General features: G+C 39.0%; 1 pseudogene; it reads left to right on the forward strand.

Moving 5' to 3' along the window:
• Positions 1-2,643: 2,643 nt before the first annotated feature.
• On the forward strand, positions 2,644-3,094 carry LOC136163519 (large ribosomal subunit protein uL24-like; annotated as a pseudogene).
• The last annotated feature ends 20,749 nt before the right edge of the window (positions 3,095-23,843 follow it).

Below are 23,843 nucleotides of genomic sequence, written 5' to 3' on the forward strand. Positions count from 1 at the left end.
TCCAGTAAACAAACACTTCCCAAGAGAAAATCTTGCAATTCTTGGGGTTTTGTTTTGGGGGGATCTTTGGTAACCATAGACTCAATACAGAGTATGTTTCTGCATGTAAAAAAAATTTCTTAAAATTTTTTTTAGATTTCAATTTTAAATTTAATGTTTTAAACCCTTAAAAAAAAAGAAACTCCCTCTTTACTCAGGTAGTGTTTTGGATGTGGTGATAGCCATAGAAGAATTCAGTTTTTTTCAAGAGTATTCAGAAAATGTTTTCTCATTTCCTTGAAACTGCCTAAAGCGTTGTTTTTCATAATTCACGGAAGATTGGCTTTCAGAGGCATTCTGTTTCCAAATTCTTCTGTAAATTCCTAGAGAGGAACTCTCTAAAATTATTTATTAATTTATTTGTTCATTTAACATTTCCTGAGCACCTGGTTTGTGCTAGAGATCATGCCAAGAACTAGAGACAGAAAAAAATGATGCCTTTTGTCTAAGAGAAAAAACTGAATTTTAGGAACATCAGAACTTTAAGATTATCATATCTGATCTACTCATGAACAGATGGAGAAACTGAGGCCCTGAGAGAGGTTACATGACTTAAATTAGAATTAAATTTTAAAAGTTCATTTGATTTGCAAAGGCAATTTGCATTGAAATACTTTTGAAGCACCAGTACTTTTTTATATTGAGTTGAGAATTTTTTTTAATATTCTAAAATTAACAAATAAGGTCAGTGCTCCATTTCCTGGGTCAATGCCAGAATGGTGCCCTTTGTTCTTGGACCCGGTCCATGGTCTGGCTTGGCAACCAAAAGACCCAGTGACCTGAGTTTGGCAATTAGTGTAGGGGTTTTAGTGTCTACTGACTAAAACTACTTAGGCTTCCCATTTGCTCAATATTGGGATTAGTTAGCCTTTTGTTACAGAGCATTACTACTTCTCTCAAACTCATTTTTTTGATATTTTGAATTTATATTTACATTCTTAAAATTTTAAATGAATAAGTCAGAAGTTTCTAGTAATTTTAACTATAAAAAGTTCTATTTGACTTTCTTATTGGTTTAAAAATAGATACAATCTTGAATTACAGTAAAAACATTGTCATTTAACATGAATGTTCATTAATATGAACATTCTGGCCCCTGCTGGGAACTCTAAGAACTACATCACCTGTACTGTTAATTTTTCTAAGGTCATAGGGACTTCAGGTTAAGCTTTGAACTCAGTTTTATGTATCTACTCTCTTTTTTGTAACATACAGAAACATATTGAATAAAACCCATAAATAAGGCATTACTATTAAGACTCAAAATCTGTGTTAAATAATGGACATTTTAACATGTCTGTTATTGAGACAAAGAATTTAAATCCACTGTAATACAATAAAATATTCTACCTTAATTTAAAATTAATAAATCATTAATGAATGAATAAATCTAATAACATTTTTCATCTTCACTCAGACTCAGAGGACAAATCCGATGAGAGAACAGGTGAAATTTAAATACTTGATGAAATGTGGTAAAGACCCTACTTAGAATTTCATCTCAATTTATTATTAAATTTAAATATTATTATTTAATAAATTATTAAATTTATTTAACACTCACTGGTTGTGGCTGGCATTGAGTATACTTATGTACACCATTGCCCTACACCTAAAGAGAAGTGGGTTATAGTTATAAAACAGTACTTGAGCAAGTGCAAGGTTGTGGAATGGAGCATGGACCATGGGACAGACCAGCAGCTTCTTGGTGGAATGGTAGGTACCTGGGATACTTACAGTGCTGAGCGGAGTGTCAGCAGGTGACTAGAAACAAGATTACAAAACCTCCCCTCTCCAAAACCTGTGAATAAAGGAACGCATTTGCCAGTTAGCACCGATGAGCCCTCAGACTTTGGAGAAATTAGGAAACCTCCATTTCCTCATCTGCAAAATGGAAATGTTGGTCAAGTTGTGAGGACTATATGAGATAATAATGTAAGTACCAAGAACAGTGCCTGTTGTCAAGTAAGTGCTTAATAAATATTAAAGTCACTATCACTATCTAATAAAAATACCAGTAGTACCTAACGGTATTCCTATTACTAATACTAATTTGTGCTAGAAATCTTTTTAAAATTGAAAATGTATAAATTTAACTTTTGTAAAGTGAGGGATGGGTATACATGATATACACAGAGGAAGATCTAAAGCAAAATGACTAGAAAACTAGAGAGAAAAAAAATGGGGAAAGATCTGCCAGGCAAATGCTAGCAAAAAAGTTAGGGTCATGATATTAGTCAGACAGGATGGCATTTAAGGCAGAAAGTACAATACAAGATGAAGGGGGGAATTTTATGATGGTAAAGGATCTACAGAAAGGATATACCTTTCATAAGTCTTAAAAGGATAAATAATAGTAAAAGTACATAAAGAAAAACTGCAGAACTACAAAGAAACATGATCAGAAACAAAATAGCAGTAGCCTGCTTTAATTCACTTCCTGGATCAATACATCAGTAGTTAGTAATTTTGAACAGTGAAGTCAATGAGGTTGATGAAATAGATTTGGTTGATAAAATAATAGATGAAATGGATATCCTGTTAACTGAAAATCAATCTTAGTTTTAAAAGCTCATGACTCTTCCCTTCTGTGGCCATCGCTGAAGCGCCAGCGGCCAAAATGAAGTTCAATCCCTTTGTGACTTCTGACCAAAGCAAGAATCGAAAAAGGCATTTCAATGCGCCTTCCCACATTCGCAGGAAAATTATGTCTTGTCCTCTTTCTAAAGAGCTAAGACAGAAGTATAGCGTTCGATCCATGCCCATCCGAAAGGATGATGAAGTTCGGGTTGTAGGAGGGCACTACAAAGGGCGCAAATGGCAAAGTGGTCCAGGTTTACGGGAAGAAATACGCACCTACACTGAACCAGTGCAGCGCGAGGAGGCTGATAGCACAACTGTCCAGGCGGGCATTCACCCCGGCACCGTGGTCATCACCAGACTAAAACTGGGCAGAGACTGCAAGAAGACCCTCCAACGTAAAGCCAAATCTCACCAAGAAGGAAAGGAAAAGGGCAAATATAAGGAAGAAACAATTGAGAAGATGCAGGAATAAAGTCTTGTCCACAGTTTTCATTAAAAACTGCTAAAATGAAGAAAAATAAATAAAAGCTCATGAAACATTTACAAAATTGACTCTATGTTGGCCTGCACGTGCGTGCGTGTACACACACATGTACACACACACACACAGATCTCTCTCTCTCTCTCTCTCACACACACACACAGATCTCTCAGTTAATTCCAAAAATTAGAAGTAATCCAGACCACATTCTCTGAAAACCATGCAATTCAACAAAAGATGAATGACCAAAATAAAAATGAACATCTCCACTACTTGGAAATATGAAAACTATTTAATGCAACCTTGGTAAAAAAAAGAAAAAGAAAGAAAGAAAGAAAGAAAATTGATACTCCAGAATGCATACAAAACATTAATTAAAACATTATACACCCAAAGCTGTAGAATACAACTTCTGTGTTCAGTAGATAGTTATGGTTTCAAACACAAACACAAGAAAATAACATACTATTTAAGTTAAAAAAAATAGAAAATGAACTATAAAATAGACTACAAATTAAACCCTAAAAAGCAGAAAAGAAATAAAAAGGTAAAATGAGAAACAGTAAGGCAGTAGAATTGATAATATAAATCTATAGCCTGTTTCCTTAAGGAGAAAAATAAATGAATATACTAGGCTAAGTCAGTCAATATTAGAAATTCCAAAGAAGGCACTAATATTCTAAATCAGAAAGGACAGAGAGAAGTGACTTACAGACTCTGTGAGAGAGTTAAAGAATTAGAGTACACTGCAAAATTATTATGCAAATAAATTTTAAGACCTATGTGACATTAAGACTATATAGATTGTCTAGGGAAAAAAAAAACAAAAGCAAGGAAGAAAATGGAATAATTACCAGAGAGCTACTTTCTGAAAAAAACACCAGTTTTTAGATGGTTCTTCCAAATCCTCAAATAACATAGAGTATTTTTCAAAATAGTGCTTTTAGATGAGCATTTCTTTATGCTGAAATAGAATAGTATAAAGTCAAACTCATGGGACAAATATTATTATTTGAAACTTTTGTTACAATGCATATATTTACGTCAAGTCCCCTTTTAAAGTTATATTTCTTACTCTGGGTCACAATCGAAATACTCTGAAAGTCACTGTTCTAGAATTTTTGGAAAGTAAAGAATAAAAATAAATTAATACAGAAAGCTTACAAAAAATTTAAGCTACCACAATACTGCTAACACCTGTCAGTGAAAGCAAGAAAAAAAATTAACCCAAATTTTTAAATCAACTATTAGCAAATAGAATTATGCAGTACACAGAAAAAAACAATATATTGTAATGAAGCCAAGTCTTTCCAGCAGCACAAATATGGTTCAACATCTGAAATCTATTCATATTTTTCAACATATTATTAGGTAGAAAGAGGGAGAAAAGATATGATCATCTTAATTTATTCCTGTGAAACACTTGATAGAATTTAAATAGGAACCCTTTAGTTAGGACAATTCCTTATTTAAAAAAACCCTCAAGATGGATATTTTCTTGAAGTGATAAACCAGCATTATGCTTAATGGTGAAACACTATACATAGTCTCATTAAAATTAGGAACATGTCAAAGACACCATAACTATTACTTGTTACTTTTCTGGAATTATTAGCCAACACAAATAGACAAGGTAGTGGAATAAGACTTAAGTATAGGACAAGAAAAGGCAGAGTTGTCATTATTTTTGTAGGTAGTATAATTTAATGCCTATAAAATATAATGCCTATAAAATATATATATTAAGCAAATTCAATAAGGTGGCAAGTTACAAAATTAATACATTCTGAAATCCTGGATTTTCTTTATGCAGAAGTAATCAATTAGAAAACATAATGAACAAAACAGACGCCATTCAAAATAACAGTCCAAACTAAGCCAAAACAAACAAAAACACCTAAGGAGAAGTCGACAAGCATGCAGGCGGCGGGCTTTGCTAGTTCTTAACCCTGACTAGGGTTAGGCTCTTAATACACAACTCCTGTGCTGTACACCAAAACCAGTCAAGCCTTTGGTGCTGGGGCCTAAACATCCGTATTTTTTAAACTGTCTGAAGTCCCTTGGACTGCAAGGAGATCCAACCAGTCCATCCTAAAGGAGATCAGTCCTGGGTGTTCACTGGAAGGACTGATGCTGAAGCTGAAACTCCAGTACTTTGGCCACCTCATGCGAAGAGTTGACTCATTGGAAAAGACCCTGATGCTGGGAGGGATTGGGGGCAAGAGGAGAAGGGGACGACAGAGGATGAGATGGTTGGATGACATCACCGACTTGATGAACATGTGTTTGAGTAAACTCCGGGAGTTAGTGATGAACAGGGAGGCCTGGCGTGCTGTGATTCATGGGGTCGCAAAGAGTCGGACATGACTGAGCGACTGAACTGAACTGAAAGTGATTATGGCTTCCCTTATCGCTCAGTTGGTAAAGAACCCGTCCACAATGCAGGAGACCCCAGTTAGATTCCTGGGTTGGGAAGATCCTCTGGAGAAGGGATAGACTGCCTACACCAGTATTCTTGGGCTTCCCTGTGACTCAACTGGTAAAGAATCCGACTATAATACAGGAGACCTGGGTTCGATCCCTAAGTTGGGAAGACCCCCTGGAGAAGGGGAAGGCTACCCACTCCAGTATCCTGGCCTGGAGAATTCCATGGGTTCTGTATAGTCCATGGGGTCGCACAGAGTAGGACACGACTGAATAACTTTCATTTTCACTTTCAAAGTGATTATAGTGTACAACCAGGGTAAAAAGACACTGCTTCATATGAAGAAAATATTAAAACTCAAAATGGAAAGACATACCCTGTTCTTGAATAGGAAGACTCAGTGATTTATAAATGTCATTCTTTTTAGTCTATAAATACAAAGTAGTTCCATTTAAAACATAAATCAATTGTATAAATGTAACAAATATTTCTGAATAGGTAGGTAAATTTTGGTAAGGAAGAGGAATGAGAGGGGACTAGCATTAATGGATATGAAAACATTTTAAGGACCGGTAGTTTAACATAGCATGGTATTTATGGGAAAATAAAAAGAGATGTGAAACAGAAAAAAAAAGAATGAAAAATAGACACAAGCATGTAAGAAAAATAATGTACATTACTACATTTAATGCATGCATGCTCAGTCATGTCTGACTCTTCATGACGCCATGGACGGTAGCCCACCAGGCACTGCTCTCCATGGAATTTTCCAGGCAAGAATACTGGAATGGGTTGCCATTTCCTACTCCAGGGAATCTTCCCAACCCAGGGATGGAACTCATATCTCCTGTGTCTCCTGCATTGCAGGCAGATTCTTTACTACTGCGCCACCTGGCAAGCCCCAAGAAAACTACATAAGAGATAAAAAAGTGTCATTTGAAGTTAGGCCGTTAAATAGCTGGATTATGTATTGGCTCTGGGACAGATATAGCCAGGTAGACCTCTGGCTACTAGACTATAACCTCCATGAAGACAGGCACAGTTTCATATTCATCAGAAATTTAAATCTCAAAAATGAAACAGTATGAGAGTAAAATGTGAGTGGTTTTTAAATACCATGATGTAAATTTTGGATCGGGTATCATAGAGACGAACCATGTATACATTCATGAATTAGTTTGAGGTTTTCTTTGGCCCATTTATCAATCTTTTCTATTGTAGCTTGATAAATGTGCCCAGATTAACAAATTTAAATTTCAGCATGGTAAAGAAAACAAAGTCATGCACAATACAAAATATTTTCTAATTCTTCTCATGATTATTTCTTTGACCTTTTAATTGTTTACAAGTACGTTGTTTAGTTTCCAGATATTTGAAGATTTTCTAGATGTATTTTTGTTACTGATTTCTAGTTTAATTTCAGTTCTTTTACATTCACTGCAGCTGGTTTTATGGCCCAGCAGATGGTCTGTGTGAATGTTTCAGGAACACTTGAAAAGTGTTGTTGAGTGTATGATTCAAGGTGTCAGTTAGTCGGGTAGGGTTGTTTAAGTTATATATAGCCTTACCTATTTTCTATCTATTTAGTTTATCAGTTACTAGGACAGGAGTGTTGAAGTTCTGTCAGTTTTTGCTTCAAGTGTTTTGAAGCTCTGGGCTTCCCAGATGGGTTAACAGAAAAGAATCCACCTGCCTATCCAGGAGATTCAGGTTCGATCCCTAGGTTGGGAAGATACCCAAGGGATCTTCTCCCTTGGGAGAAGGGAATGCAACTCCAGTCTTCTTGCCTTTAAAATTCCATAGACAGTGCAACCTGGTGGGCTACAAGTCCATGTGGTGGCAAAAAGTCAGACACAACTGAGCGACTAAGCACACACACACAGTTGGATGTATACATGCCTACAATTGTTACGTTTTTGTGATGAATTAAATTGGTTATCTTTGTGGTTATGAAATGTCCCTCTGTAGATCTGGTAATATTTCCTGTCCTTTAAATCGTCTTTGTCTGTTATTAACATAACACATCAGGTTTCTTAGCCACTGGACTGCCAGGGAATTCCTAACTCCAGGTTCCTTAGGATTATTAGTGTTTGCATGGTATATCTTTTCCCATCCATTTACTTCCAACCTGTCTGGGTCTTTATTTTTAAAGTGGGCTTCTTGGGAGATCCCTGATTGTCTAGTGGTTAGGATTTGGTACTTTGACTCCCATGGCCTGAGTTCAATTACTGGGCGAGGAATTGAAATCCTATAAGCCACACAGTGTGGCCAAAAAAAATAATAAGAAGAAGAAAAACATTTAAAAAATAAAATAAAGTGGATTTCTTGTAGACCAGATATACTTTGGTCTTGCTTTTTTAATCTTGCAACCTCAGCCTTCTGTTGGGAATGTTTAGATATTTACATTTAATGCATGCATGCTCAGTCATGTCCAACTCTTTGTGACCACCAGGCACCACTCTCCATGGAATTTTCCAGGTAAGAATACTGGAGTCTGTGTTTCCTACTCCAGGGGATCTTCCAACCCAAGGATCGAACCTGAGTCTTCTGTGTCTCCTGCATTGCAGAGAGATTCTTTACCACTGCACCACCGGGGAAGCCCTTACATTTACCGCAGCTCTCAGTATGACTTGGTTTTAGTCTAGCATGTTTCACTTGTTTTCTGTTTATCCCACTTGTTATTTTTTTTCCATTTTTCTTCTTTTTCCATCTTCTTTCAAATTGAGTATTTTTTTAGAGCTTTATTCACTGCATCTGACTGTTTCATTTATGTAGTGGTGGCTCTAGAGTTTTAGTATGCATCTCTAACTTATCACAGTCTACTTTCCAGTAATATTTTACTGTTTTTATTTATAATCTAAGAACTTCCTAATAATATGCTTCTATTTCTTCTGTCCCATGCATTGTGCAGTTGCTGTCACACATTTTGTCTCTCCCTGGGTTATAAATTTCCTAATACATTGTTATTATTTTTGCCTTAAACAATTAAGTCCCTATGCATATATTTATTAATTCCAGTGCTCCTCATTCTCTTGTATAGATCAGGATTTCTCACACTCCGCACAACTAAAGCTTCAAGCTGGATAACTGCTGTAGGATGCTGTCCTTACACTGTGGGATGTTTAGCACCATCTCTGGTTCTATTTATTAGATGCCAGTAACAACTTTCCCCCAAGTCATGCTAACCAAAAATGTCTCCAGACACTGCCAGATGTTTCCCCAGGGGACAGAACCATCAACAGTCGAGAACCACTGGTAGCAAAGTTTCTATGTGAAATCATCTTCCTTCAGCCTAAAAGCGATTCTTGAGCATATAGTTTACTTGAGGATGGTTGGTGAAACTGTCTCTCAGGTTTTGTCTGTCTAAAAAAGGGCATTTTTCACTTTTGTTTCTGAGGGATATTTTCACTGGGTGTAAAATTCTCTGTCCCCATTATTTTCCTGCATTTTAAAGATGCCATTTAATTGTCCTCTACATTTCATTGCTTCTGAGAGACATCGGTGGTAATACATATCACTGTTCTTGTATTAGTATGCCTTTTTCTTTGACTGCTTTTAAGACTGTTGCTAGTTCTCAGCAGTTTTAATATAATGTTCCTTGATGTAGTTTTCTTTCTGTTAATTCTCCTTGTGCTTGTGGTTTATTTGCTTTTCTGAATTTGGGGCTTTGGAGCTTTCATCAGTTTTGAAAAAGTTTAACCATTATTATTCAAATGTTTTTTCTTCCTTATTCCTTTCTGGGACTGAAATCGCACGTGTATTAATTAGACAATTTGATGTTGTCCCACAGGTCACAGAGGCACTATTAATATTGTTTTTCATTCTCTTTTTCTCTGTGTGCTTCAGTTTTGACAACTTTTTGCTATTTTTCTGATTCATTGAGTTTTTTTTCTGCAATGTCCAATCTGTTAGTCTCCTCAAATGAGATTTTAATAGCAGATATTATATTTCATCCCCCCAAATCCATTTGGTTCCTTTTTATACCTTCCATTTCTTTCCTTATTATGTCCATTTATTTTCTTTTAAAGCTTTGAACATGTTTATAATGACTTTTAAAATCCTTGTCTGCAAATTCCATCATCAGTGTCTTTTCTCTGTCTATTATATTGACTTATTTTTTCTCTTTATTTTGAGTCACATTTTCTTGCTCATTTGTATATTTGCTATTTTTTATTAGGTGTATAGAATTGTAAATGCTGTGTTATAGAGGGTCTAAATTGTCTTTCTGTAATGAGTGTTGAAGTTGGTTTAGACAAACAGATAAGTTACTTGTAGATCAACTTGATGTTTTTGAGGCTGATTTTCAGGCTTGCGAGGGTGTGTATGCTGCTGCTGCTGCTAAGTAACTTCAGTTGTGTCCAACTCTGTGCGACCCCACAGACAGCAGCCCATCAGGCTCCCCTGTCCCTGGGATTCTCCAGGCAAGAACACTGGAGTGGGTTGCCATTTCCTTCTCCAATGCATGAAAGTGAGAAGTGAAAGTGAAGTCATTCAGTCATGTCCGACTCTCTGCGACTCCATGGACTGCAGCCTACCAGGCTCCTCCATCCATGGGACTTTCCAGGTAAGAGTACCAGAGTGGGGTGCCATAGCCTTAGACCTAGTTTAATCTAACTAGGAACATACAAACTTTCTGAGGTCATTTAATGTCCTGGATATTCAGCAAGTCTTTCTCTCTGGCTAATTAGAACTTGGAGCCCTCTGTGACCTTGAAGAAGTACTCAACTTACAGTTCCCTGGTTATTCTTTGCCTGGCCCATGAAGTTTTACCCTATTTGCTTGCAGCCTGTTTCAGTTTCAAGGGGACCCCATGCAGATTTCTGGAGTCTTCCTTTGAATAGCTCCCTCCTCTCCAGCACTCCATCCCATAATATCCAGTGCCCTTGACCTCCCCCACTTCTGATCTCTGTTTCCCCAGCTTAGCAAGATTATTGTACTCTGCTTGGCTTTCACTTCTCTGCATTGTGATCCAAAATGTTTGTCCAGGGCAATTCTATGGATCAATCGTTTCCCTTCTCTTAGAGACCACAGTCTTATTCTGTCTGTGTCTACTCATTCCATGAGGCCAACATCACCCTGATACCAAAACCATAGAAAGATACACAAAAAAGAGAACTACAGGCCAATATCACTGATAAACATAGATGCAAAAATCCTCAACAAAATACTATTAACAGCAATCCAAATGCAACAATACATGAAAAGATTATACACTATGGTCAAGTGGGGTTCATCACAAGGATGCAAGGATTTCTGGTATCCATAAATCAATCAATGTGATACATCACATCAGCAAATTAAAGAATAAACCCATAGGATCTTCTCAACAGATACTTAAAAAGCTTTTGACAAAATTCAGCACCCATTTATATTTATTCTGTCCATATCCAGTTTCTGAAAGAGTTGTGTTTTTTTGTACTTTATCCTGTTTTCTAATTGTTTACAGCAGGAAGGCAAGTATAGTACCAGGTAACAAATGCGACCAGGGATAGATGTCCCTGGGAAGACAAACATTACAAACGGGGAAATGAAATACTTACAAGAGTGAAAAGACTACATTTCTCTTACTTTCAGTTACCCTTAAGAATAAGAAAAAAAGTTAACAACCCAGTAGGAAAATAACAAAAGAGAAATACAGGTTTCTAATAAATCTGAAAAAATGTTCAACATCACTCACAAGTAAGAATATCATTAAAATATCAGTGAAACACCATTTCTCATTTGAGTGGTAGAATAAGCATTGGAAAATAGCCCCCCTTTCCCTCTCAGTAGGAGTGCAAATTTTACTTTTTATCCACTCTGTAGAGCATTTTGGCATTCTCTTTCAAAATTTTAAATATACCAGGCACTTTGACCTGCAAATCTGTTTTCTAAAATTTTCCCCTGAGGTCAACATGTACAAGGTATTAAAAATATTTGTGGAGTTTATTATATTGAAACATTGAAAATACCCTACTTGCCCAATAATTAGAAATAAATTAAACTAAATTGATTTTAGTATGTCCAGGTAAATCTAGGTGTACGCAGTGACATAGAAAGATGAAATCACATGCTAAGTAGAAAAAGCAAATTTTAGAACAGATTTTATAACCATGAAAAAAAGAAAAGTTACATTTAATATATATGTATGGTTTCTCCATAGGTATTTCATTCAATCCTATGACTTTAGTATTAAATATCTGCTGATGTTTTCTCCAGACTCATATTCAACAGACTACGTTAATCCCTTTTGGATAGTTAATACGAATTTCTAATTTAACGTAGCTAGTTACTCATCCTCTCCTCCCCACTCAGACCTCTCATTTTCAATACATGGTACCATCATTCAATCACTTGCTCATGTCAAACATCTGGGACTCAAGGAATTTTTCTTGATAAGTTCCCAGCTCCGTGCTGTTCACTGCAATAAAGGAATCAGAAAGCTGGAAGGTTAATAGAGTATCTTCTGGTTGCGGGATAATAAAATAGCTACCACTGCTTTTTTGGCAGCAATAAATTAGTCACTGTATCAGACACTTCATATATGTTATCTCATTTAATCCTCACTCAATCTGTAAAGCAAGTGTTATTTCTCCATTTTATGACTGGAGTTTAAGTTTTCAGGCGATAACGCTTTAGTGTAAAATGAGGGGTGTGTATGTGTTAGTGTGTTTGTTGTATAAATCCTCTCATGTTTCTCCTTTGCAGCCCGTATTACAGTGACCGGGTGCTGTAGATATCCTGAGAACTCCGGTTGGTCCCTAGGTAGGTGCCAGTGGAAGTACGTCAGGCGCCTCCTGTGAGGCGTCCATTCTCACAGCTGATGCGTGCAGCTAGGCCTCGGATCTCACTCTTAACCAGGTCAGACTCTGCAATGCAGGATTCACTCTTCCTTAGTTATATGAAAGTTGTCCTTCCCCAGTTATATAAAGATGTTAGCTGGCTTTATGTGTAGAAAGATGTCATTTTTAAAATAAATATATTCAACATGACATTATTTAGTCAGAAGTACTGCAAACGAGTTTTGAAAATTAATTGCCTCAGATGCTGTGCTAAGTACCAGTAACAGAAAAGAAGCAATAAAGACGTGATGCCCCTGATGACCTCACATTCCAGTGGGGGAGACAGACTTGTAAACAGATATGTTAAAGTAGAAGGTGGTAAGTGTCCTTCTGAAGACAGAGCAAAGAGCTGTCAGTGCAAAAGCCCAGACGGCTCTGCCTCAGGGAATCAAGAGGTTTAACAGAATAGGTGACATTTGAGCTAGATCTTGAAGGATGGGCAAGGGTTTGCCAGATGAATGAGATGATCTCTATATAAAGTGCCTAGGACAGGGCCAGGCAGTTGGGAGGACCCAGTAAATGTTAACGTCCAGTTCCATCAGAAAAGTGTCCCAGGCAGAGGACACAGGTCAATTCAATTCAAGGAACACTTATTGAGTACCTTGTATACGTCAGGCACTGTTCCAGATTTCTTGGCCCTTTGTGCCAGGCACATCCTCTGAGGGCAAATAATTACACAAGGGTCTGGTGTGAGCCACGTCCAGGTCTCCTATTTATAGACTTTGCTCTCAAGATGGAGATGTTTGTTTTAACACTGCTGACACATTCCATCCTGATTGCAACCCCCTACGGCAGCACTGACAGCCCTGAGACTGAAGCGCCTGAAGACTATTCTGGACTCACTTTCATGATGGCAGTCGTGACGTCTAGCCTGGCTCCCTGCTGCGTTCTGGCCCACTTTGGTCTGCACTTGGGTCAGGTACCAGCCACCTCTCTTCTCAGAGCATGGATGGAAGACTCCAGATGCCTGCATTTCTCGTCCCAGCTCATCGACCCAGTGGGCTCCACCTGTACTCTCTTCAATAAGCCCCTTTATCATACCCAATCATCAAATCTTTGTGCTTTTATTCTGTAGCACAGTATGGAATGGTATAGAATAAATAGAATCCACACTGTCCTTTGAATTTGTTATACCAAACAAAAAAACCTGCACATTTCCACATCTAAAACATAACATTTCTAAATATAAGGAACATTCTATAACTGTTTTCAATGACTGTTTTACTAACATAGATTACGAACAATAGGAAGAATATGCCAGGTTTTTCACAAACCATTTAATTATCACAATTCTATGAGATAGGAATTACTATAACTGTTACACAAACTAAGAAACAAAGCCACAGAATATTTAACTTACAAAAATCTAAAAATACTAACACTGGGATTTGAAATCCGGTCTATCTAACTACAACCCCACTTTCTTTTCATTATAGCACTGTCCAGTCTTAATGCTAGCATTTATTGTATTTCTACTACTTGCCAGACACGGTGTGAGATGCTCAAATACACTGTCTGTAACCAGCATGAATTTTTTTAATATGACACTAGGTACCTTGCTAAAACAGCCAGAATATTATAGCTCTCAAATTCAAGCCTAGGTCTGATACTCAAACACCAGTGGTTCTCAACCCTGGGAATATACTGGAATCATATGTGGAACTTTGAAAAAAAAAAAAAAAAAAAGCCCTGCCTGCATAGAGCCTAATTTAGTTGGTTGGTCTGGAGGACAGCCCAGATGATTTTGAAGTGCTGTCGGCTTTGAGATCATAGCTCTCAAAAGTGAATAGAAAGCTTTGAGGCAAGGCATGCTTTCATTTATCAGGATACATCAGCGGAAAATGTGGACTATTTTTAAAGTGACTGTATTTTCTAGAAAGTACTAAAGTACATAGAGAAAGGAATGTGGTCTTCGGAGGAAGAGAGTGTTAAGTCACTTGAGTTGTGTCTGACTCTTTGTGACCCCATGGACTGTAGCCAGGCAGGGTCCTCTGTCCACGAAATTCTCCAGGCAAGAATACTGGCGTGGGTTGAAAACTTAGTTTGATACTCTTGCTGAGTGACCTTGGCAAAGTTATTTTGTCAGGTACTGATTCTGAAAGAAGTAAAAGGTGTCTTTGAGGAAAGGATTCTATCTCGGAACATATGGAGTGAATGCCGCTTCTGGCGGCCTGGTGGGGAGGGTGCAGTCTGCACGTGGTGCCCTGAGAAGGCCCTTTCTGCCCCCCCCCACGCCCACCACCACATGCTCCCCAAGCCAGCAGGGGTGATTCCTGGGCTGTCAGACCACATGGAATCACTGAGAGGGGACCAGGACAGGGGGACTCCCCTTTGGCCTCAGATGCCAGAGTTGGTCTGTATGCTTAGGTGAGACGGAATGCGTAAGAATATTTTCAATGTCTTATAGTAGATGTGAGGTATGTTTTATAATAGAAACATTGTCTGGATAGTAATTAGGCTTCCTGATTATTCACTTAAAGCTTATTTGTAATTTTTCCAGAAATAGACTGTTTTATATACAAACAGTAACTTTTAGGCTTCAATAGTCTTTGAAGAATGTGTATAAAAAGGACCATCATTTATAATGTTGTTTCAATGAAAAATATGGGGGGACTCAAGAAACTTCTTCTTTCCTCTCTCACTCAGCTTAACAAATATAAAGGGAATGGAGCAGCTCAAAGCTGTTTGCTTTCCAGAGTGTAGAACTCTTTTAGCTACCGATTATAAGATCACAACATATTTGAGGTCAGGGCCCATTTCTTTCCTTCATATCCCCTTCTTCCCAAGCAGCCTAACACATAATATGAGCATATAGTGGACATTAACGTGTACATAGGTCACATTTGAAATCAGTAGTGATCTGGGAGTGGAAAACAAGACACTAGTAGTGAAAAACCCGCCTGCAATGCAGGAAACATAAGAAATGGAGGTTCGATCCCTGGGTCAGGGAGATCCTCTGCAGGAGGGCATGGCAACCCACTCCAGCATTCTTGCCTGGAGAATCCCATGGACAGAGGAGCCTCGCGGGCCCTGGTCCATGGGGTCACACAGAGTCACACACTACAGAAGCGAGTTAGCATGCACACACAGTGGCTGTTACAGTAAAATTATCGAGGTGGAAATTATGCAAGCTGTGGGGTGTGGTTCTGATTGCACTAGAAAGCTTACCTAAATGACAAAGTCAGAAATTTACATTTTTAATTCAGGGCACTGTTAGAATCAGAAACTTTCCTTGACTACCTAAAAAAATGTCTTATTTCTTGAACCAGTGGGGTTGAAATATCCAAAAAACAAACCAAAGTTTGATTCTGCAGCTTTGTGCATTACAATGCAGGCTTTTGAGGCATTACTTAGGAGAGTGGGATCCTGAGACTGGAAATGCTTGGGTAGCTTCTAATGAATCCAACTGCCTTGAGTCCCCAAATCCCACTGAGTCTTAGGTACATGTGTGCCCATTCGTGTCTGACTCCTTGCAACCCCATGGACTATAGCCCACTAGGCTACATGGAATTTTCCAGGCAAGAAATACTGAAATGGGTTGCCATCCTCCAGGGGATCTTCAAAACCCAGGGATCAGACCGGCGTCTCTTGTGTCTCTTGCATCTCCTGCGTCTCCTGCGTCAACAGGTGATTTCTTTACCACTTGCACCACCTTACCAGAAGCAATCCTTTCTCCTCTGTCTGATAATCTTAGCATCTCTGCCTGATACCCTGTTTTATTTATTTATTTGCCCTACCTTGTGGCATGTGGGATCTTAGTTGCAGGGATTAAACCTGCAACACTTGCACTGGAACTGCTGAGTCTTTTGTGTGTGTGTATGTGGTGAAGGAAGGTACAGCATTTATTGACAGGTTGCCAGGTACCTGGTGGAAGCGCTGAGTCTTCCACTAGGAAGTGGTGGAAGTGGAAGCGCTGAGTCCTAACCACTGGACCACTGGGGAAGTCCCATGATAACCTGTTTTAGTATCATCCAAGATAGCTGATTTGTCAGAGGATAAGGCATCTCCTCAAAGTCAAAACCACTGCTTCTCTTTGCTTCCAGACACAAGCCTATTCCATAATTAGATTCAGATACTGAAGACCTCAGAGAAGAAAATGAAAAGGAAAAAAAAAAAGAAAATATATATGATGATTACAGTCCTTATTTCTACACAGTTTATGGGTTGTCGTTGGTATTCGCAACTCCCTTCTTCTACAACCTTTCCACTGTTCTCTTTGTCTTCAGATAATACTTTCACTAGTTGTGATTGTCACTTAGGGTAGCCTAAACTTCCACCCCTGAAAAAAGCTGAACCATTCATGATTCCTGCTTGGCTACGGTTGCTCTAATCCTCCAGAGATGTTACATGGACCTGGGAGTACTAAGAGTTGCCCAAAAAACCCCTGGGCTTCTAGATACCATCTTCCCTCCCTGCGCAGTGTAGTACTAACCCTGATCTTATCTTCTAATTATGATCAAGTTCCCCAGTCAGTATAGCAGTCAGGGCCCTTCTTTGCTCGCTGGTTCAGTGGCGTGAAGAACTCAAGTGGCTATGTGGTGGTCTCAGCTCCTATTCTGTGAGACCATTCTGGTGTTTCCAAGAGGAAGTATTCCTCCCTTGAAAGCTATGAGTGTAAAGCTGAGATGAGATGACAGTTACGTGATTGGGTCATTAGCAATTATAATGAAGGGACCATTGTTCATCATAATTTTGTATTATATATTCTGGCTCTGGGAGAAATAGCATTCTATATTTGTTGCTGGCTCAGAGAATTCAGTATAGCTTGTGGGGCAACTCTACAGCCCCACATGAGGCAATATACATGCGTTATTCATAGATCATTCCACCATTCTATCAAGGCAGCTTCTCCCTCTGGACATGAAACCATGTCTTCAATTCTTATTCTCTTAATGGAGTTCCTTAGTCAAAATTTTTATGGGGTTCCAGGAGAGTAAACAGAACAGTCCCTAAGTCCGTGAATAGTGGTGCTAGCAGAAACGTTATAGGCAAAAAGGCAAATCCAAATCCAGATGGTGTCTTTCCTCTGTGATGATGGAGGCTCAGTGTAACCCACCTGCCATTAGGTGACTGACTAGCCCTGGATTCATGCCATTTTGGGAGTTCAGTGTGATTTCTGATGTTGATTACATAGGTACTATCAGGGCAAGTAGCCAGATCAGCCTGGATGAAAGGGAGCCTATACTCCTAAGCCCACATTCTTGCGGGCCCGCTGTCAGGCACCAGGGTGACTGGGGAAAATAGTTAACTGGCATTCACAAGGTGTGTCATACCACTTACTTGATTACTGAGGATCTTTTTCAATCGGTACCTTTTAGTAAACTTCTGTGTAGGACACAAATATCCTCGGTCTGCCCACTCTGAGAGGCCCATCCACATAGGTCTTCTTCAGACCTCCTTTTAATCAGTCTGCTAATCCTTTCCTTCAAGCCCCTGCCTCCTTGGTCAAATAGCACTTGCCCGTGAACTGATGTAGGTCTCCACTTCTGTCTGTCTCTCTGCAAGCAGAGCGGACAATCAGGTTTTCATATCTCTGTCATGAAGTCTTCTAGCTGGAGGTCTTGCCACCTTCCTCAGGGGCAACTTCAGGCTGCGCGGTGTGAAAGCAATAAACCTCTATAACCTTTCTAGTCTAAGTGGGACAGACTTCCATCTCGTTCTCATTGCCTACGTCCCTCCTCTTCCTTCCTTCCCCAAGGGTTCCTAGCATAATCTTTTCTATAAAAGATAAGAGGAAATTTTTAAATCTCAGATAGCTTAAGTTCCTCCTGTGCAAAAAATTCCACCAGCAAAAAAAGAGAGAGAGAGAGAGAGAGAGAGAGAGAGAGAGAAAAGAATCTGGCTACCTGCTTGAATAATAGTTGGAGAGGGAAAAAATTACAAAGAAAATGATAAAAATAATATCTCAGAAATTATCCTTTGCAAAATTCTGTTTTTCAAATCTCTTTCAAATACTTCATCTTATTTGAACCTCACTAAATACTGTGAGTGACTGAACTGAACTGAAACACTATGAAGTAAATATAGCCAATATTGTATTCATTTAAATGTCACAGAACTGAAAATGTGGAAGAAGAAAAGTGGCTTTGTCAAAATTTTCATAGCTACCTGTGAATATAAGCAGGGACCGGGATCTTTCCTCCCTGGTACAGTGACAGGAGAAGAAGTGCACAAACCCTGGGGTCATCCTGTGTCTTGGGAACTCTGATTTATGGATTGGAGAAGGAGAGATGTTGATTGAAGGGAGAAAGATGAAGAAGCAGAGCACTCAGGAATGGGTGACCCCAGGGCCCTGAGTGGAAGGGAAGAATTAGAGTCAGGCTTTCCAGAAAATCCTGATATAAAAACAATTCCCATGTGTGTTATTTCCCTTTCGTCCTTTTCCTTAATACATTGTCAGGAGATTTTTACAGGTGGACAGTGGGGAAGGGCATAAAAAGCATACTCAAGCCCAAAGAAATATTTTAAAAGGATCGAAACAGCAGAGGTAGAGAACATAGGTAACTCAGTGAAGGACAGAAATTAACATTCCAAAAATACACTGAATTCTGATATGACACTGTATAAACTCATAAAGGCCAAAGAGGAAAGAAAGAAAAATAAATGTCATGTTAGTGTGGATTAGAAATTTGTCTTTTCAGCAAAATTGAGTCTTCACTAACCAGATCAACTAAATAGTTTATTTTAAAATAAGTTTAACTCCTGATATGTTGCTTGGCCTCTTCATTTTGTGTGTTACAGATACTTTTATTTGTTGTGACACAAAACTCCACTTGTATAAACAGGCCCACAAACTGGGCAGATGTCTTTCTTTCCCTGGTAATCCCAGTTCTGTGTACTCTGTGGCCTAAAGACCTGTTTCATCTGTTATGAAATAATAAAGGGATGCTAAATGCTCTCTAAGCCTCTACCCAACTTTCAAACTCAATTACTCTGTAGAAGTTGTAATTATCTTTACATAGGCCCTGACTTGAGTTCTCGTTTAAAAATAAAAATATAGGCTCCAGCAGGGGTCACTAGAGTCCCATCAAGCCCTAAGTCTGACTCTTTCCTGTAACTGCATCACCCCTACCGAGTGTCTGGGTGTCCTGTTTGAGACCACATAGACCTATCTGCACCCAGCTATTACCTGAATTCATCTTCAGGTATTTTCTTGTTCTGTTTCTTTTACTTTATTTTATTTATTTATTTTTCCAGTCACAGGTGATCATTCACCTCCATTGACTTGGAGGTTTTTCAGGAAAATTTATTTTAATTAGCTATGTCATATTTTTCACCCCTTAAAATTGTGGTAAATCTAAAATAGTGTGTATTTCCTTAAAAATATAACATTATATTAAAACACAAAACAAAATTCAATCTTTTTTTCTTAATCTATGAACACCTAAAAAAAAATAAAAAAGCCTTCACTTCCTCTAGAACCCATCCTTCCTTGAGAATTCTAGAATTCTGTTAATTGCTTATACTTCCCCATAGCTACTTTGCTTTTCATATAAAATGACAAGTTTATATATATATCCAAGAGTTGGGTAAGGATTTCAAAGACAGCTCTAATTTCCAATAACCCTGTCCATTGTCAAATTATACCATATGTTTTTGTTCTGAAGATATTGTGACTGTACATAGCATGCAGACAGCTGGAGATCACTGTGCCTGTGACGCTGAAAGGAAGACCTCCTGCAATGTCAGAGTTACTCCCAAAAAGTCGTGGGACTCCTTAGAGTCCTCAGTTTGGGGATTAAGTCCTGAGTCTTAAATCCTAAATCTTGGGACTCTTGGGACTCTTTAGAGCTATGATTCAATTTAGGACTACTCTGAAGAGGTTCTGTCTGCCCTAAAACCTTTCCCCAAGCTCAATGTGCTTTGCAAAACCTGACATTGTCTCCATTGCACCAGGAACCAGAGAGCTGACTTCTTATACAGTGAAGCTCTGTATCTCTGGTCCTTTGGCACGATGTATATGGCACCCCATCATGACACTGCTTAGCCCAAAATAGTTCTTATAAATGTAAGTGAATGGTAGACACATTTCAGCTCATTTTCCATTTCCCTTCTTATACATACCTGCCTCCCCTTGGAGAAAGATTGATATTGCCCATCTCAGGGGCTGCTGCCATTTCCAATAGTATTATTTTAAAGTTCTAGTCTAGCAGATCATTGGGTTTATTTTTATTTGTTAATAAGGAAGGACTCAATGGACATGAGTTTGAGTAAACTCCAGGAGTCGGTGATAGACAGGGAGGCCTGGCGTGCTGCAGTCCATGGGTTCACAAAGAGTCGGATACGACTGAGACTGAACTGATCCGAACTGAAGTAAGGAAAGCCTCCCACAGTGAATCAGGGTGGCCTGGTGACTCATATGGCAAAAGTCTGTGATCTCTGTGACAAGGTCATAGGAAGAATTCTTCTGCCTGGGTCTCCTGGGTTGCTTCCTGTGGCAGAAGCCAGCTGCCATCCCTCAAGGAGGGCTGTAGAGAGGAAGTGAAGTCCCCTGACGGCAGCCAGCACCAGTGTGCCAACCTCATTAGTGACCCATCTTGGAAGCAGTTCTTCCCAAGTGAGCTGAATCCACCCTCCTCGCTAGGCTTCTGCAGGGCAGCCTTCTTTCCTCCACTTGTTTACGTCTCAAGCCACCACCTTGGTTCTATTGCCTAATTCTAACCTATGTGAATAGAATTTCGCTTGTATTGGGCTTACTGCTATAAGCAGAAGAAAACACAGAAGAAAGGCTATATTGTCACTTTCCATTTTTAAGACTATTTCTCTATTCGTGAAGTTTATGCTCTTCTGGATCCCGTATCTACAGAAACCTCAAACCATAGAAAACTTTATCAATAGTACAGATAGGCATGTGCTAAGGTGCTCAGTCATGTCAGACTCTTTGCGACCCCATGGACTGTAGCCCACCAGGCTCCTCTGTCCATGGAATTCTCCAGGCAAGAATACTGGAGTGGGTAGCCATTCCTTTCTCCAGGGGATCTTCCTGACCCAGAGGTCGAACCTGCATCTCCTACATTGCAGGCCAATTCTTTACCTTCTGGATCCACCAGGGAAGCCACTGCAAACATGCACATGAGGGCAAAAGATGAATGTTTACAGCTTTTTAAAAGTCATTAACTACTAACCTAAAGTAATTATAATACATGTGGCAAGAATCAGAAAATAAATATTCTCGGATGCCTTACAGCATAGTTAAGGGGAAATAAGTACCCTTGAGCCTTGCAATGCAGGAGACCCAGGTTCAATTCCTGGGTGAGAAAGATCCCGTGGAGAAGGAAATGGCAACCCACTCCAGTATTCTTGCCAGGAAAATCCCATGGATGGAGGAGCCTGGCAGGCTACACTCCATGGGGTTGCAAGAGTCAGACACGACGTAGTGACTAAACTACCACTACCACCCTTGGCCCCAGAGTTTTCTAAACTATTGTCTGGAACACAATAATGTTTTGTTTTCGTGTCTTCCTTTCTTCATCCATAATTTCACTCTATTTGAGGGTCATGTGATCTGTTCATGTTCATTCAGTCTTTTGGGGAATAGTTTCCCATGATCTTGGTGTTAAATTTGACTCTGTGCGTAATTGTTAAAATGTTATATATAGATTTCAAACACAGCTGTTGGTGTGTTTTCACTTCGGGAATTCCCTGGCTTGGTAACCTGACCACAGGAACTGATGGAAGAAGGTGGGACACAGCTGGAGGCAGTGGGAGAGGAAAGCAGTCTGCTCACGCACTCAACTCCAGGTTGGGCCAGGAGCGGCCTGCCCTCTTTCCGTCCTCCCCTGTCTTGTGACCAGGCACTCACTGCAGCTACTGACGTAGCAGCTCCCTGCATGAGGACAAGGGCCTTACCTTCTCTAAGGTTCCACATCCCTGCCAAGAACTTCCGTCTTCTCAGGGCCATGAAGAGGGCGAGCTCCTGCACTACTTTAGTTTGACCTCAGTGGATGTTAGAGCTGGAAAGTAAGATGAATGGGCCTAAGCAATTGGTAGACATATATGCACTCACCTATAGGGGTTTTCTAGGACATCATTTTCAGAGACATATATTTTTAAAGGTGTTAACAAAGGGGATGCAACTGCTTTGGGGGTGTTTAACAATAGCCTTTTATGTGTTAGAAGTTTTACATATTATTTTTAATCTTTTCCACAATCCTATGAGTTTGGTACTATTACTGCCATTTTGTAGATAAGAAAATTGGGCTTCTGAAAGTTAAGTCATTGGCTTAAACTCACAGAGCTGCAGAGTGCCAGAACCATGGTTTCAACCCAAAACTATCTGAATATCAGATCTCCCACTCTTTCTAGGCTGCTTAAGTTTTGTCTCAAAGCAGGCCCAGGGACGGGAATTACAAGCTTGCAGTGTTTGTTCTTATGTTTCTGGCTGTATGTGCAGGATTACTTCATTTCTTATTTTGAACTATGTTTTCCAGCAATCAAAGTATTGATTACAGGATGTTTTCCTGCCAGCAAAGTCTGTTGAGCTGAATCACAAACATTGCCTTGCCTTCTGTCACTATTCATAATTTATTCATGGATCACTGGTTCCTTATTAGCAGTATATCTGCTGTGTATTTTGAATGATTCTTTCAAGGCTTTTTGGAGGGTATTAGAGGAGAGGTGTATACATGTCCCGCTCCTCTGAACACTTGGTCTCCATCATATTTGTTTTTGATATAACCAAAAATTCTTTTCAATTTCTGTGAAATTGAAAACTCATTCAGATAAAGTAATCATTTGTTTCCTACTTAAAGCTATCTTTAAAACGCCTCCCCTCACCTCTCCTCTGCTACTGCTGCTTAACATTAGGAAACAAATGCTTACTTTATCTGAATGAGTTGTTCATGTTCTACTGATCCAAGAAAAATAGCATTCAGAAAAAGTGAGGGATAATTTAAAAGAGTAAATGATCAGAATAATAATCCATGAGTGGCACTAAATATAACTCCTACAAATCACAGAAATTGAAAATAATTTTTGGTTATATCAAAAACAAATATGATGGAGACCAAGGGTTCAGAGGAGCGGGACATGTATACACATCAGTTCAGTTCAGTGGCTCAGTCGTGTCCAGCTCTTTGTGACCCCATGGACTGCAGCACGCCAGAACTTTCTGTCCATCACCAACTCCCGGAGCTTGCTGAAACTCATGTCTGTTGAATTGGTGATGCCATCCAACCATCTCATCCTCTGTCATCCCCTTCTCCTCCTGCCTCCTGTATACATAGACATTATCTTAAAGTACAGTTGATTTGCAATATTGTGTTAATTTCAGATGTACAGCAAAGTGATTCAGTTACATTTCCTTCTTTTTTTAGTTGTTTTCCATTATAGGTTATTATACAATATTGAACATAGTTCCTCGTGCTATACGGTAAATCCTTGTTTTATTTTATATATAGTAGTGTATATCTATTGATCCCATATTCCTAATTTATCCCCCACTCCTTTCCCCTTTGATAACCATAAGTTTGTTTTCTATGTCTGTGAGACTGTT

Source organism: Muntiacus reevesi, chromosome 3 (genome assembly GCF_963930625.1).
Source record: "Muntiacus reevesi chromosome 3, mMunRee1.1, whole genome shotgun sequence".
Taxonomy (NCBI): domain Eukaryota; kingdom Metazoa; phylum Chordata; class Mammalia; order Artiodactyla; family Cervidae; genus Muntiacus; species Muntiacus reevesi.